The 17,799-nt window shown below is 44.7% G+C and overlaps 2 long non-coding RNA genes across 3 annotated transcripts; both read right to left on the minus strand.

Annotated features, from left to right (window-relative positions):
• Positions 1-482: 482 nt before the first annotated feature.
• Positions 483-1,355, minus strand: LOC146831301 (uncharacterized). Its single transcript, XR_014961262.1, has 3 exons — positions 1,071-1,355; positions 879-982; positions 483-790 (listed from the first exon to the last, which is right to left on the minus strand). It is a non-coding gene; the product is annotated as an uncharacterized LOC146831301 (long non-coding RNA).
• A 4,271-nt stretch (positions 1,356-5,626) lies between these two features.
• On the minus strand, positions 5,627-17,342 carry LOC146831302 (uncharacterized). Of its 2 annotated transcripts, XR_014961264.1 has the most exons (4): positions 17,269-17,342; positions 6,327-6,457; positions 6,135-6,238; positions 5,627-6,046 (listed from the first exon to the last, which is right to left on the minus strand). It is a non-coding gene; the product is annotated as an uncharacterized LOC146831302 (long non-coding RNA). The 2 variants fall into 2 exon arrangements; XR_014961263.1 differs by having other exon boundaries at positions 6,135-6,457.
• Positions 17,343-17,799: the final 457 nt, after the last annotated feature.

Genomic DNA, 17,799 nt, shown 5'->3' on the forward strand with positions numbered 1-17,799 from the left:
GACCATGAAGGCGGGTACGTATTAACTTCTTCTCAAGGCGTTCTAAACGTGCCACTTTATCATTCAGAGTAAAGTCAATATTAGGAGTATCTGACGATAAAAATTGATTAGCAGGGTCCTGTAACAACCGATTAATATAATCCTCTGTGTATGAAAGAGTCTCACTCTCTGCCATCTTCTGAAGGGTGATTAATCACAGAAAGACCTCGCAGGTATGCACCTGCTCTGAAGTAGTACACATAAAGGGTCAACCCATATGAAGTCACTGGGACCTGGGTAGAGAACAGTATAGAGAAATGTGGTCCCAGCGTACAGTTCATTTAAAGCAAAACATTAAAGAGACACAATTAAACGAACAGCTCAGAAAAGTTCGAATGCCATTTAAGCACACCGAATATGTTAAGATGTTTCAAATGGAGTCAGCAATTTTAAGCAACAATTTGTAAAAGTAGAACACGTGCCCAAAGAGGGGGATGGGGGGGGTGAGTGAATTAGTGCGGAATTTGAAAGGAAGTGAACACAGTGGTAAATATACTAAATTACACTCAAATTGAACGGCATACTTGAATCTCTGCCGTATTTAATACACAGATTAAATCATAATCACAATATCCACAATTCTGAATGATGCCATATAAAGACGATCACAGTGCATCATGTACTGTTGACGATATTGGCCAAAGATGTAAAGTCGACGTTTCGACCCCTTGAGTGTTGTAGGTGTTGGATGCAACCTTACGAAGTGGGGTCTTCATCAGGACTGGGATAAACACAAAGGGAGCGTGGGCACCTGAAGAAACAAAATATGAATGAGTATAAAACTCATCAATCTCTTACTCAGGGGAAATAAAATGAATTAAAATATCAGCAAAAGTTACCATGTCTGTCGGAGGACAGGCCTCTAAGACGTCCGAAGGTCGTCAGAGAGAGAGGGATTCAAACTCCTCGGCGGTAACAAACAGTCTTAGAGAGTGGTGGACACCTAAAATGAAATTAGGTGGATCAAAATACAGAACCAGGGTAGTTAGTTCAAAAAATGGTCGCTCCCATAGTAAGCGAAAATAATTTACCATAGACCGCAATTCTTTGGGGTTGTGTCTTGAACTTTAATGAACAGCAATGCCTGGAAATAAATCCAGGTGATTTGGATGGTCGAACTGCTGAGAACTAAACACCGCTAGTTCGCCATCAGTGAATAAATCTAAAAAGAGGAAAAGACAAATCGGTTGAATGGAGAGAGGGGGGACCCTGCAAATGAAGAATCGAAAAAATGCTCTAAAGATGTTACTATTCTTGGAAGGTATGTGGTGAAACATATCTGTTTTGTGCGTGACTCCCATAGGATCACGAAGAGAATAGAATTAGTAAATTTCCGGGGCACTGGGTCGAGGCAAAGTGTCGGGAGCCGACACAGCATGTCACATAATACATGCGGACAATTCGTACTAAAATAAGGAACCGTAAAAATGCAGGTCAGGGTGTCTCGGACAGTGTACAGAGCCCCGATGTCAGCATGGGAGTTGGAGATTGCTTACCCTGAGTCTCTGCTTCTGCTTCACAAGCGAATGGAAAGTGCGCGCCCGGAGCACATATTATTAAATAGGGAGACGCGAGGTCAACGCGTGTTCTCCGTTACCGTGCTGGCGCTAGATGCCGGTTAACAAACGTAATGAAAAAAAGACTATAGTTGGAAAAGTGTAGTCACGAAATAAACAAAGTAATTGAGTTATGTATAAACCTTGTAACGCATGAGTCTAGCAAATCACATAGATGGCATTGGTGGCCCAACCAGAAACATTGTAATTTGTATACATATCATTAGTAAAACGATTTAACAAAAAGAATCATTTCTCATTAGTGCAAATTAGAGAACAATAAATTTACAAGATGATAACTCTGTGACCTAGGTGGAGAAGAAAAACAGATATAACATATCCAGGTTTAATGCAAAATGTGCGCTAGTATGGGCGTCAACAAAATCAATGAGTATTGCAGTTCTTAAGCAAGACGAGCATGTAAACATTGAAGCGCATATTAATATGTCTGTAAGATATAAAATGACCGTCAGGATCCAGCACAGAACATAGATAGCATTAATGGCCCAACTCAAAACGCAATATACGTTATCATTTGTAAACATATAAATTGAGAACGATATAGCAGATGAGCAATTCTCATTATATTAACTCCTTAACCTCGGAAGAGGAGAGAAACAGATATATCGTATACAGATATAGCTCCCACTGATTAAACGCGGAGGACTGCTAATTGGGCGTTACTATCATCAAGTTCATTGAGCCCATTAACCACAGTGTCCATCATAGACATCCATTTAGACTCTCTCACATTAAGGATGGCTGATAAATTGCCACCTCTGGGGCCCACCTTCACCTTCTCAAGAACCAGCCATTTGAGATCATCCTGTTTATGATTTTTTAGGATACAGTGTTCAACGAGGGGAGCTCCCGCCACGTTACACCGGATTCTGCTGTGGTGCTGCAGAATTCTGGCTTTCACCTTTTGTTGTGTCTGTCCAATATAGAGTAAGCCGCAGGGGCAACCGATACCATAAATTACATTGAAAGAGTTACAGTTAGTGAAAGAACTGAGAGTTATCGAATGTCCTCTATACGTAAAGATCTTCGTTGTGTCAGTGGAATCGCAGGCCTTGCAGTGACCACACTTAAAATGTCCGATCACTGGTGGCAGGCTCCAAAGTTCTTGGATGGTCGGTGTTGTTACTGTTTCTAGAAAAGAGTGGACTACATAGTCCTTCACGTTTCTCGCTTTCTTGAAGGAGTGCATCGGCGGGTTCGGTTGATCGATGTCATCAGCCACTAATTTCCAATGCTTATTGATCACTTTCTTAATTTCATTGCTTCGTGTCGAGAAAGTGGTGACACAAATCATTCTCTGCAATGCCGTATCTTGTTTGGCCTTAGGTGTTAGGAGAGTTTCCCGGGGGTTGAACCATGCCCTCTTGCGTGCTTTCTTAACCAGTCTCCTCGGATATCCCCTTAATAGTAGTCGATTGCTCAGATCCTCAGATTCGACAAGGTAATCTTCCTTTTTGGTACAGTTTCTGCGGATCCTCAAAAACTGTCCAAAAGGTAAATTATCCCTAAGACCATGTGGGTGGTGACTACGGTATCTAGGTAGGGAGTTGCGTTCAGCAGGTTTCCGATACAATGTTGTGTGCAATTTGTTGTCCTCGCAATAGATTTTGATGTCCAGGAAGGCAAGTTCTTTGGCATCCGAGTGTATCGTGAACTGGATGTTGTCATTACGTAGATTGAGCCATTCATGAAAGACCGCCAATTCAATGGCGTCTCCATTCCAAATCAGGAGTATATCGTCGATGTAACGTCTCCATAAATTGATCTTGCCAGAGAATGGATTGTTGTTGAAGATAAATAGGCGTTCGAAGTGGTCCATGAAGATTATTGCTAGATCAGGAGCAAAGGCTGCTCCCATGGCAACACCTTTAGTCTGAATGTAGAAATCTCCTTAAAAGATAAAGAAGTTTTTTTGCATGGCAATCGTCAAGAGTAGAATTATGAACTCTGTTGGAACTCTCATAGGTGCTGGTCTGGTATTAAGGACTTCACTCATCACCTCCAGGGCAGGTATCTGGGGAATGCTGGTATAAAGGGACACGATGTCGCAGGTCACCAGTAGCTGGCTACTTGGATCAAAGGGTAATTGGTCGACCAGGTTGATCGTCTGCATCGTATCCCTTAGATAGGCCTCAGTTATCTCCGCCAGTGGTTTCAGGAAGAAATCCACATATTTACATAATGGTTCCAGTAGGGAGCCGCATCCTGAAACAATCGGGCGTCCAGGTGGTCTCTGGAGATCCTTATGAATTTTGGGTAGGGTGTATATAGTGGGCAAACGAGGATATTTCTGGTTGAGATACTCAAACTCGAGTTTGCTAAGTATACCTTGTCCATATGCTTCGGAGGTAACTTGCAAAATTTCTTCTGCCAATTCTTTAGTTGGATCAGATCGTAATTTGGAGTAGCTTACACCATCTTGGAGCTGCCTCAAAATCTCATCCTTGTATGCAGTTGTATCTTGGATGACGATCCCACCACCCTTGTCGGCAGCCTTTATCACAATATCTCTGTTGTTCTTCAATTTGGTTAACGCTGTTCGTTCCAATTTCCTGGTGTTGGGGATGGTATGTTTGTAGGTACCCAATAATTTCGTCACGTCGGTTAATACCATGTTCTCATATGCCAAGATCTTGCTGGACATCGCATTAGTGGGCGGGACAAAGGTGGAGGGGGCCCTTAAACCAGTGGCCGACTGTGATGCATCAGAAGCAGAATGTTTGAAAAAATATCTCAAACGAATCTTCCTAAAGAAGGCATGTAATTCGACCCTAGTATCAAAGCTATTAGGATGAGATGTTGGTATGAAGGAAAGCCCCTTGGAAAGAATACGTTCCTCATCTTCAGTCAATGTGTACGATGAAATATTCACCAATGGGTTATCCTTTTCTACCATCTGTAGACCTTTCGTCTGGTTGATATTTCTCCATGGTTCTCTGTCTGAAAACGCACCTGCTTCCCTGCAGATGCCCTGCCTCTCTCCCAGTTGGTTGTGTTGGATTGTCGACCTCTCTGTGGACCCCTTTGCCAAGGGCCTCGTCCTCTGGGGGGTCTCCATTGACCCTCGTCTAAAAAAGAAGGAGGGTAGTAGCCTTGTGGGGGATACCAGTTTTCACGGTAACTCTGGTCAGAGCTGGTAGATGGTTGCTCGTTGTCACTTCCAGAGCTAAATGACGAATCAGAGAAGTTGGTAAAGTTCCTTCTACCTCTATAAGCGCCTCTGCCCCTGCCTGTGAATCTGCCTTGGTTGTCCTGTTTGTAGTAATCCTCGGTTAGGTAGGGATAGGTGTTCTTCTTCTCATAGAAGCGGATGTCTTTTGCAAGTTTGTCCAATTTTTTATTCTGAGTTGTGAGCTCAAAGTCTTTTAAAGATTTAACCAAATTTGCCAAGGCCTCCTTGGCATTAGTTAGGGTTGAGTCACCGGCAATTTCCTGCTTAAGGGAGGAAATTTCTCTGGACAATGATTGTACTTGTTCCGCTGCCGTTTCAACTCCCAACACCATCCAGTGTCGTGAGGCGTTGTTGGCCACAAAACTAAAGCCTTCTTTGAATTTCGGTATATCAACAAAAATAGCTGGTTCGTTCTTAATCTGTAGACCGACTGGTATTACATTGGCCTGGAGATATTTAGTGAGTAGGTGACCATGAAGGCGGGTACGTATTAACTTCTTCTCAAGGCGTTCTAAACGTGCCACTTTATCATTCAGAGTAAAGTCAATATTAGGAGTATCTGACGATAAAAATTGATTAGCAGGGTCCTGTAACAACCGATTAATATAATCCTCTGTGTATGAAAGAGTCTCACTCTCTGCCATCTTCTGAAGGGTGATTAATCACAGAAAGACCTCGCAGGTATGCACCTGCTCTGAAGTAGTAAACATAAAGGGTCAACCCATATGAAGTCACTGGGACCTGGGTAGAGAACAGTATAGAGAAATGTGGTCCCAGCGTACAGTTCATTTAAAGCAAAACATTAAAGAGACACAATTAAACGAACAGCTCAGAAAAGTTCGAATGCCATTTAATCACACCGAATATGTTAAGATGTTTCAAATGGAGTCAGCAATTTTAAGCAACAATTTGTAAAAGTAGAACACGTGCCCAAAGAGGGGGATGGGGGGGTGAGTGAATTAGTGAGGAATTTGAAAGGAAGTGAACACAGTGGTAAATATACTAAATTACACTCAAATTGAACGGCATACTTGAATCTCTGCCGTATTTAATACACAGATTAAATCATAATCACAATATCCACAGTTCTGAATGATGCCATATAAAGACGATCACAGTGCATCATGTACTGTTGACGATATTGGCCAAAGATGTAAAGTCGACGTTTCGACCCCTTGAGTGCTGTAGGTGTTGGATGCAACCTTACGAAGTGGGGTCTTCATCAGGATTGGGATAAACACAAAGGGAGCGTGGGCACCTGAAGAAACAAAATATGAATGAGTATAAAACTCATCAATCTCTTACTCAGGGGAAATAAAATGAATTAAAATATCAGCAAAAGTTACCATGTCTGTCGGAGGACAGGCCTCTAAGACGTCCGAAGGTCGTCAGAGAGAGAGGGATTCAAACTCCTCGGCGGTAACAAACAGTCTTAGAGAGTGGTGGACACCTAAAATGAAATTAGGTGGATCAAAATACAGAACCAGGGTAGTTAGTTCAAAAAATGGTCGCTCCCATAGTAAGCGAAAATAATTTACCATAGACCGCAATTCTTTGGGGTTGTGTCTTGAACTTTAATGAACAGCAATGCCTGGAAATAAATCCAGGTGATTTGGATGGTCGAACTGCTGAGAACTAAACACCGCTAGTTCGCCATCAGTGAATAAATCTAAAAAGAGGAAAAGACAAATCGGTTGAATGGAGAGAGGGGGGACCCTGCAAATGAAGAATCGAAAAAAATGCTCTAAAGATGTTACTATTCTTGGAAGGTATGTGGTGAAACATATCTGTTTTGTGCGTGACTCCCGTAGGATGACGAAGAGAATAGAATTAGTAAATTTCCGGGGCACTAGGTCGAGGCAAAGTGTCGGGAGCCGACACAGCATGTCATATAATACATGCGGACAATTCGTACTAAAATAAGGAACCGTAAAAATGCAGGTCAGGGTGTCTCGGACAGTGTACAGAGCCCCGATGTCAGCATGGGAGTTGGAGATTGCTTACCCTGAGTCTCTGCTTCTGCTTCACAAGCGAATGGAAAGTGCGCGCCCGGAGCACATACGATATTGGCCAAAGATGTAAAGTCGACGTTTCGACCCCTTGAGTGTTGTAGGTGTTGGATGCAACCTTATGAAGTGGGGTCTTCATCAGGACTGGGATAAACAAATAATGTCGAGCTGTTATCCCTGTCTTTAGTGTTGGCAAGTGTGGGAGCAGGACATCCTACGATTCTCTCAAGGCCTTGAGCTACCAATGAGCGCGTGCCACTTAGAGACACAACGATGGTTCCAACAGATAGGCAATGATTTGCAAAATGTAGTTAATTACACCACACTTACACCAACGAGTCCCATGTCATGCATACGTCACAAATATCATGCAATGGAAGCACTCATCCAAAAGGCAGAAGTGTTGAATGAGAAAACGGTGATGCAGTTTACCAATCCGGGCCTCCTTTGCACTCTCCTTGAAACAGAACTGCACCACGTTGCTTTCTACTGCGGCTACATTACCACTATGTAAAAGCATAACGATCTGCGGTTCTTAGATGACCCTCTGTGTGGAAGACATCAGAAACTCAAATGCCCATATCACATTTTTGAAACTGTCACCTTCTTTTTATGGAGTTTTATTTTATATAGCGCAAATTTGACCCAAAGTTATCAGGTATTAGAGCTCTTTACACAAGCACCAGCTGTGTTATATGAAAACACATACATTTTTGTTAGGCACAGGGAGATTAAGTGATTTGCCCAGAATCACAGGATGTTGTGCGTCCTTGTCGAGACTTGGTCGTTATGCTTCTGTAAATAGGTTGCAGTCATTGCTGATGGGGCATTGAATCGCTTTTCTTGCTACTACAGAACCCAAAATTGATTAGTGATGGATTAGTATATGGAAATATGAGTTAGTTGAGTGGTGGACATGCAAGTCTGTTAGCCGGATTGAATAGGATAATGGAAGAACAGAAGAGGAAAGAGTCTAGCAAGTGTTATTTGGGAGATTATAGCAGTAAGATGAGGTTTGGGAAGAGCCAAAGGAGGGAAGAATTTAGAAAGGGTTGTTTAGGAAATCATTGGAGAAAAGATTAGGTGAGGAGTGATCTAAGGAGGGCTAGAGAATGGAAGATTCTAGAAAGGGTTATTTTTTAGATCATAGTAGTAGTATGCGGTTTGGAATGAGTCGGAGAGTGGAGGTAGAGAGAGGTATAGGATGAGACAGATATAGGGTGAGACAGAGTAGTTCATTGGAGAGATTGTATTGCAGCATATAAATCGGGGTGTAGCTACCATTGGTGCAGCAGGTGCAGTTCACCTAGGCCCAGTGTCCTTTTCTAAACTGGTAATTTTCTTGCTTAACAATTCTGTGCCTCTGCATGTCTGTAGAATACACGTCTGGGTTGGCTGACAGTTGGGCTCTTGTGCATGCACCCTAGACAGTCACACAAAAGGAGCTGAGATGTGCCCTGCCTATCCTGATGCCCTTCACCAGGCTCATGGGTCTTCCTGAGCTAGAGTGGTGGGGGAGTTGTCATGACACAGGTTGTGCCTGTCCTCACCCAAAGCTATCTCCACCCCCGTAGTGTGTCTGGAGCCAGGTCAGGGAAAGGCAGGGTCATGTGCACAACAAAGACTTTCCTTTGAAGTTTGCCTACTTCAAAGGCAGAAAGTGGTAAAAGTATTGGACCTCTCACACCCCAAAATCAGAACACTTTTGGACTGAATACATTCTGCCGAGAAGAAGAGCTGTAGAAGCTGTCGAAAGGGATTGCCACTTTGATGTTTGCTTTGCTGGATTTTGCTTTCTGTATCCTGCTTCTAAGGTTCTCCAAGGGCTAGAGTTGAGCTTGCCTCCTCTTAAGAAGTCTCAGGGCCATAAAAGACTTCACCTGCCAGTGCCTGGGCTCATATGCTGAGAGTCCTGACTTGCCAAGTGGTGCCAAATCCGGTTCTTGGGCCTTTGGAAGCGTAACCTGCTGATCTTAAGGAGAAAATCCAATCATTGACTCCCACGCCTGTTTTTATCAGTGCATCGCTGCAAAAGATCAACACACTGCCTCTACCTGCCCGAACCATGGCTCCCGCTTGACCAATTGACCTTGGTTTTCATCGCAGGTCCCAGCTTACCATGACAGTGCGTCAGAAAAATTGTGCATGGTGAGTTTCGAGCACCGTGTCACTGACGTCCGTGGCACCTGCTTTGCGGCTGTGGAATCAAAACAGTGGCTGCTTCGCTGCTATCGCATTGATACAGAGCATCTTGATTTTTTACACATCGTCCCTGGGCGCCGCTTCTTCATCCACAACACACCACTGTATGGAAACTGAGGCAGCATGTCTGGAAAGGGCGCATCACCTCCCCCGCCAGTAAGGAACCAACGCATCACCTCCCCTGTCAGTAAGGAACCAACGCATCACCTCCCCTACCTAGCAGTAAGGAACCAACGCATCACCTCCTCTGCCATTAAGGAACTGACGCATCACATCCCCTGCGTAGTAACGAAGTGACACGTCGCTTTGCTTTACCGGCACCTCACCTCCCTTGCGCCTTGCACAGTCTTTGATTTTTAAGTCATCTAATGTACTTTGTGCTAAAACTAATACACCCATTGATTACTATGGACTAAACTTGCTTAGTCTTTTAAAAGTGATATTTGGACTTGTGCTTGCTGGATTTTTGTCGTTTTGATCTTGTTTTATTTGGTTAGATATTGGCTATTTTTCTAAACTGGTGTGGACTCCTTTTGTAGTGTTTTCACTATGTTACTGTGTGTGTGTACAAATACTTTACACATTGCCTCTGGGTTAAGTCTGACTCCTTGTGCCAAGCTACCAAGGGGGTGAGCAGGGCATATCTTAGCTGTGTGACTCCCCACCCTCACTAGAGTGAGGGTCCCTACTTGGACTGAATGCAAACCACTGCCAAATAGAGACCCCATTTCTAAAATCCTTAATTACAAAACATGCTCAGATTAGGTAGTTTATTTATTTTCTTTGGTCATTTGAAATCATGCATTGTTAGAAATGGGGATCTCTAGTTGGCAGAGGTAGGTACCTTTGTCCAAGAAGGGGTCCTTCTTGCTAGTAAGGGTAAGGGTGATACACTTCAAAAATAACCCCTGCTCACACCCTTGGTAGCTTGGCACGAGCAGACAGGCTTATATCAGAGGCAGTGTGTAAAGCATTTGCACATAACCAACAGTAATACAGTGGAAACACTACAAAAGGACACCACACCAGTTTTGGAAAAAATAACCAATATTTTATCTGTGCAAACAAGACCAAAAATGATAAAAATCAACCATACAGTTCTCAGAATTCTTAATAATCAAAAACAGACTTCAAACACAGTTTGTTGTAGTTGATAGCTCCGTCCGGGGCTATCACGGCGTCGTGAACAACAAATCCAAACAGTTCTGGCTGATCGCGGCGTCACGGGCCAGCTATGGGGTTGGAAAGACCCGCCAAACAGTACCTTTTTAGAGTCGTCGGGCCCTTGAAGTCACACGCCTTGCAGATCGAACTCCTCGCGATTGATGTTGGGAGTGCCGGCGTTGGTGACGGTTGTCCAGGAGCATCGGTGAGACCAGAGCTGCGGTGTGAAGTGATGCAGTGCTCGTCGCAGTGCTGGCAGGTCACTGCAAGAAGCGTCGTCAGGGTTGTGGAAGTGCTGTCGTCGGATGGCGAACTGGAGTCAGTGGTGCCGGCATCATTAGGCCAAGGCTGCAGTGCGGGATGAGGGCGATGCGCCATGTAACTTACCACCGGTGCCCTCGAACCACAGTGCAAGCAGCGGCATCGATGTCGGCGGGAAGTGGCGTCGTCTGTGATACCAGGGAGGTGGCGTGAAGCGAGGCAGTGCAGGGTGCGATGCCCACAGGTCGCGGTGCAAGCTGCAGCTCGGTGGCAGTGTATGGTGGCATCATTGGTGAGACCAGGGTTGCGGTGCGAGGTGCGGCAGTGCCCTCTGCGGTGCCTTCAGGACACGAAGTCAGCAGCTGCATCGTTGACGGCATCGGGTTGCTTTTTCTTCTGTTGCAGCACAAATACACAGTCCCCAGTGCTGGTAGCAGATGAACTTGAAGTCTTTGCTGTTCCTGAGACTTCTTGAATAGGGGGCAAGCTCTACCTCAAGACCTTGGAGAAACTCACACAAAGAAGTTGCAGAAAGTTCAGTCCAGTCTTTTCATTGCCCAAGACAGAAGCAGCCACTGCAGGGCAACACAGCAAAGCATACAGCAAAGTGCTCCCACACAGCTTCTCCAGCTCTTTTCTTTGCAGTCTTCTTAGTCCCAAAAGAGTTCTCTGAAGTATTTTATCTCCCTGAAACTTCCAACAGGCGGCAAGCTCTACTTCAAGCCCTCAGAGAAAACTCTAACCGCAGGGTGATGAAAGTACAATCCAGTCCTTTCCCTGTCCAAGACAGAAGCAGCAAGCAGCAGGCCAACACAGCAGAGCAGGCAGCGAAGTGGCAGTTCCTCCTGACAGCTTTTCCAGCTCTTCCTCCTGGCAGGTTCCTTAGTTCAGCAGCAATCTAAAGTTCTGGGCCCCACTTTTTATAGCACAAATTCCTTTGTTCTCTGGTGTCAGAGATGCTCTTTGCTCAGCCAAAACCAGTTCTGTCCTCTCTTGTGCAGCTTCCTGGCAGGCGGTGGAGACGGTATTGCCCAAGGCAGACAGGGCCTAATCTGGTGCAAGGGAAATCTCCCACCACTCTGAATGCTGATCAGGCCTATTCAGCCCAGCCCTGACTCATTCAGGAAAGGCAGGGCACACATCATCCCCCCTCCCCCCAGTGTCCATCTGAGAATATGCACATCCCAAGACCCTGTCACACCAAAGCCAGACTGTCAATACACAAACCAACAGAGGAACACAGGATGGCTAAGCAAGAAAATGCCCACTTTCTAAAAGTGGTATTTTCAAACACGCAATATAAAAATCATCTTTACTAAAAGATGCATTTTTATATTCTGAGTTCAGGCATACTAAACTCCATCTTTCTCTCTTGTCCCAATGGGAAGTTATATTTATAAGATGGTATAAATAAACTCCCATTCTATCCTATTGGACATATAGACTTTCCATAGTGAAAAAACGAAATTTGGCAGTATTTCACTATCAGGACATGTCACGCACCTCAGTACATGTCCTACCTTTCACATACACTGCACCCTGCCCATGGGCTTACCTTAGGCCTAACTTAGGGGTGACTTACATGGAAGAAAAAAGATTAGGGCCTGGCAAGTGGGTGCGCTTGCTAGGTCAACATGGCAGTACCACACTGCGCACAGACAATGCAGTGGCAGGTCTGAGTTACATTTACAGGCTGCTCATGTGGGTGGCACAATCAGTGCTGCAGGCCCACTAGCAGCATTTGATTTACAGGCCCTGCGTGCACACAGTGCACTGTACTAGGGACTTACCAGTAAATCAAATCGGCCATTCATGGAAACACCAATCCACAACATAATTTACTTGGAGATCACATGCACTTTAGCACTGAATAGCGGTGGTAAAGTGCCCAGAGTCCTAAAACCTACAAAACCAGGAGGTCAAAAAGCAAAAAGTCTGGGGGTAAACCCGCTGAAAAAGCCAAGTCTAACATGCATGATTCACTCCGGAAGGTGTCTCTCAGTGCTGCACTGCACGAAAAGAAAAAAGAGGGAGTCTAAAACAACCAAGTCTTAAGGCCCGTCTTTAAAGGAGGGGAAATCTGGTCAAGAGCGAAGGCTAAGAGGGAGTTTATTTCAGTGATAGGTGGCTGTGTAGAAGAAAGGACTTCCCCCCTATCTTGAAGTACGAATACGAAGGATCACCAAATGTGCCTTGTCGGACATCTTGAGGGAAGGTAAAGATTTAGTGAAGAAGACAAGTAAGCTGGCCAAGACTTAAGGAGAGCTTTGTGTGTAAAAAAACAGAGTTTAAAGATCACACGCTTCCTAACTAAGGATCGGGAAGGAAGGCGAGCATGAAGGAAGATTACAGATTAGCTGTGCGCCAATGTTCTGGACCACCTGCAGTTTGGATAACAGAGTGTCGTTTTCTGAGGTCAACAGGGCGTTCCCATAGTCCAGGGGACTGGTGATGACAGCCTGCACAAGAGTCTTCCTAGCGCTGTGTGGAAGCCACGGCAGCAAAACTTATGTCTCAATTGGATCTCACTTGATCTTTCATGAAAAGAGATTGCTCCAACCTCACGCCAAGATGAGTTTTGACTACCTGCCTAGGTGCAAGAGCCAAGCCGAGTTGAACGGGCCATCTGTTTAATTAGAGACAGTTGTTCCTCATCCAAACAGCAAATTTAATCATACAGAATGCAAATTTACTCTTCACCTTGTAAGAATCAGGACCAAAGGAGAACAGTACTTGAGTAACATCTGAGTATGACACGATCTCCACACTGCAGGCTCTAATGATTCGAGCTAATGGCGCCACATTGATGTTAAACAAAGTAGGGTTCAGGCACAACCCTGGGGTACTCCCTTGTCCATATGCATTAGTCAAAACTTGAAGGAATCCATGCAGAATTGTTGCGTTCGATTGGCAAGGAAGTCCATGACCAATGTAGCACCTTGTCATGTAGCCCAGCCTTGTGAAGCCTGCGGGTAAGAGTAGAGTGGAAGACCACATCAAATGCTGTTGACAGATCCAACAATACCAACGTGACCGGAGATCCGACATCAAGGGAGAGCCTGATATTATCTGACACAGCCAACAGTGCAGTCTCAGTGCTGTGGAGCTCCCTGAAGCCAGATTGCGAGAGGTCCAAGATTTAGTTTGCTTCAAGAAAGGCTGAAAAGTTGTTTATTAATAAACCCTTTTAGAGTTTTCACAAGTAAAGGTAATAGCAAAATTGGTCTATAGCCGGAGAGAACTGTTGGATCAGCAGTAGGTTTTTTCAGCAGCGGAGATACTAATGCACATCTTCCTGAGCACTTTAGAAGTGGTCAGCGAAAGATTAAATAAATCTGTAACCATGGGAGCCAGACATGTCGCTAAACTAGCCGTGGTCATCGGAGGGCAAAGGTCCTGTGTGGAGAAGCGAATCCAACACCTAGTGGTCGATTACGATGTCATCCGGAAAGGCTCCGAATCAACCCGAATCCGATTCGGAACCCGTCTTTCTACCTGAATTGGAAGGCTTACAGAGTGCCCGATTTCAATGTTCGGAAAGCGTTCAGACTTTCTGAGTCAGTTCCAGATGGTACGGAGGAACCGAGTAATTCGGAGCTGATTCGTACAAGTCTAAGAACCGCATTTACCAACCGAGCAATTACAATGTCAGATTTGGACAGCCTTTCCGAATCGGTTGTTCCGACATGGATCGGCTGTCAGAATTTGATTTTGGGGGCCTGTAGCAGGCTTCCCTTTACCCCGAGCCTTCTGAATGGGGCCCGTGGGGGTACTCAAGGGACCACCCTTTCAGGCCATGCACAGTGTGGCAGGAATCAAGGGGAATAGCTTTCAGAACTATCGTTAATTGGTCAGCCAGACTGACTCCTCGAATCCGATTCAGTTGGAAACCATTCCGAGACCGAATTGGTAGGAATGCTTTCCGAACGACATCATAATCGATCCCCCTAGTATTTTGAGCAGAGTTCGAAGTCACACACTATCCATAGATGACGGTTCTAGATGGTTAAGGTTGAACTTATTCTCAGTTGAGCCAGGAGTGACAGTCAAAATATTATAAATTGTCTCAATTTCGTCTTCAAATTAGTCAGCTAAATTGTTGAACAGCTCCTGTGAGGCCACAGTAGTAGAAGCTGGATTCAAAATCACCCGTTTCCACCCGGGTCTGAGTAATTGCCTTAGACCAGTCTTCTGGTTTTTTGGACTGTGCTGAATGGGAACTATGCGCAGTGCTTGGTAGACTTTCATTAAGGGGAACTCGGCCTTCCTATCTGATTCCCGTTCTAGTCTTTTCCGTTTTGTCACTACTCAGTGTGTGTGCCTTTATCCGAAGCTGAGCAGAAGGGTGTGGCACGTCGTTTCTTGTTTAGGAGGTTAGCTTTCTAGAATCCTTCTTGAAGCCGTGGAAGGGACGTACTGAACACTTTTTTTGTTGTCCTGCAAGTAACCCTCCAGTTCTTTCTGCAGGTGTGTCTTGACCAGATGCGTTGTTGTAACCCTGTCTCAACCTCCTTTCAACACGAGTGCTCCATGCTGTAGACATACCATTGTAAAAGGGAGAGCACATCTAGTTGCCTTGTAGATTATTAAGACCACTCAGTTAACATCATAAAGCAGGTCAAAAAATGAAAGATGCACAATTAGGGCAGTAGACTTCTCTTGGCATGAAGAGAACTTCTGTCTCGACAGAACATCTGATTCACAAGCTAACATAGACACCCAAAGAACGTGCACAAAATCATAAATGTCCCCCAGTCTGGCCTAAGAGCTGTGGGGCCAAAAGCTCCTGCTCGTCCCAGACCAGGGCCCAGAGCGTGCAACATGTACTGCCTGAGACTGCCCCGTCCCTTGCCACCTCCCAAGACATGAGAGCAGTGTGTGCCTCCCCACTCCTTCTTCTGGAGCAGCTGTCAGTTGCCCTGTTGAATAATCAATTAGAAGATACAACATGCCCCCTCCCCCCACCCTGTCTTCACCTCCCCTCTTCCGCTGTATATGAGTCATGTATGACCTGGCCAGCTGATAGCTGGCCAGTCTCCTCGAAAGGAAGGGTCTAGAAGAAAACAGCGCCTGTTGGAGCCAGCTGCCTCCGAGTGGAAACAGAGAAAAGTAAAGCTGGTTGGGGCCTGTCGCCTCCTACAGAGGACAAATTATTACATATTTACGAAATCTGTTTGTTGGGTTTTCTATGTATCAGTTTAAGGGATATCTGTATGTGGAAAGTAGTGCTGCAATTTTTGAACTGTAGTTGTTGGACAAGAGAAGACATATTGCTAGCCCATGTAACTTGTTACCTATACGCAGATGACACCAAAAAGTGCACATGTCGAAAGTGTGACAGCAACTTTCCTACTGGCATCAATGATTTCCATGAAATGCACTGCTTTGTGACACAAGATAATATCAGCAATTACATCATCAATGACATCACTGAAAGTGCAAGCAATTGCTTGTTTACATGTGTTTGCTGACAGTGTAAATAGACTACTCTGTATTTATCCATTAACGTGGCATGTGGATGATAAGTTACAGTAGATGTAATGTACTGTGACATTCCAACTACAACTAACATCTATGCGGATGTAAATTGCTGGGCAGTGAGTTTGCAGCAGTAGGCGGAGAGGAAGTTAGGCACGTGCAGCTCGCCGCGTGAGGTTTTCAGGGTCTTTTAGGTTTTGTATTATGAGCACAAGGTCCTTCGCTGAAGCCTTTTGATTTAATATGCACCGGGTTGCGAGTACCTACATAGTTCTGATTGTGTGTGTGTTAGTGGGGGGGGGGGGGGGAGAAGGGGAGGCGGGGAGGCATTAGAATTTCAAGGCCTGCGATTAACCCAGTTGAAATTTCGAGGGGAAATGGGGAATTACCCGGGGTCATCGTTGTAGGCAACTTCTCGGAGCCCCAATTGCAACGCACTTTAACGCTTCCTATCTTGTTCTGCTCCGCCCCCTCCACATTGCACGTACTCCTTGTTTCGGTAACTCAGGTGGGGTGGTTAGTTGATGGGTCAATGGACCACATTATAGCTCATTATAGATCTTTGCAGATAGCTATTTTTTTTCTTGCAGTTTAATATAGCGCAAACTCGCCCCGAAGGTATCATAGCGCTTTACATGAGAACCAGTTGCATTACAGGCGGACATTCATTTTTTTAGGCACAGGGAGATTAAATAATTTGCCCAGAATCACAGGATGTTTGAGCCTCCGCCAGACTAAAACCTGGTTCCCCAGTTTTAAATTCGGCCGCTCTAGCCGTTTAGCCACATCCACTCCCCGATGCCCCACAACGGTACAATGAGAATGTGACAAGATTCTCTCCCCCAAGAATTCTTAATTGCTTACTTCTGCCAGGGGATGCTACATTTTGGTAACATTTACACAATGTTATGCTCTGTGACTAAAGATTTTAATGTTTATCTAAAACGAACAATGAATATCATACAATAACACTTCGGAAGAGTTTGTATTATGTCAGTCTGACAGTAGATGGCGCAAGTTTCTCGTTATTTATATTTGTTTCTGCCTTTTGCTCGGCTAACGAAGGACCTGCCGAGGACAGCAGTTTCGGAACGTTTGCCTGCTTTCTGTACTCCGAGCTATTTAATGTATTTTAATGCGTGTCTAAAAAGCAGTGGAGCGCTAGATAGCAAATTATATCTTAAAAAGCACTAACCATTTGTCCAACATTTACTAACACCATACGTTAAACGCAGTTAGTCTAATAATACGGAAGTGTTCCTAATAGAATGAAAACACACGAATGGCAATGAAAATGCCACTTATATGTGAGAAAATGCAAAATAACATTATGCTCAAAGTGCAGCAAAATAGCAAAGACAATCACCGTGAACAATCACTGGAAGGAACTGCTTAACGATGCGTTGCATTCTCCCACAAGAGAAACAAAGAAGATCCGAAGGGTAACTGGGAAACAGAAAGTGATTTTTGTAGCAGAGGCTGAACATCTTTCCCTACTTTGTTTGCATCTTGGATGAATGTTAGACCCTTCAGACCCTCAGTCGCTTGATCTTTAAAAACCTCCGGTGACCCGATGTACGAAAGATTTTTTTCTGGTGCAAAGTCTGTGATTTGCAAATCTGTATAAAACACAACGTCACAACGAATCAAAGGTACATTACGAGTTTCAAATGCTTTTGTAACTCGCAGCGTGCACTTAGCGAATCGTTGCGAGTCGTTAAGCGAAGGGAGCATCAAACTGGGTCCCCATTTCCTTTGCGCTTTGCAATGTAATGTACAAAATGTTTGCTACTCTGTTGTGGTCACAAACCATTGGGTGGTGTCAATTTGAAACGTAGAGCCCATGAGGAACCGCTTCCACGCTATGAGAGTGGACTGTGGTGGTAGGAGGGTGTGT

This window comes from Triturus cristatus, chromosome 5_1, assembly GCF_964204655.1.
Source record: "Triturus cristatus chromosome 5_1, aTriCri1.1, whole genome shotgun sequence".
Taxonomy (NCBI): domain Eukaryota; kingdom Metazoa; phylum Chordata; class Amphibia; order Caudata; family Salamandridae; genus Triturus; species Triturus cristatus.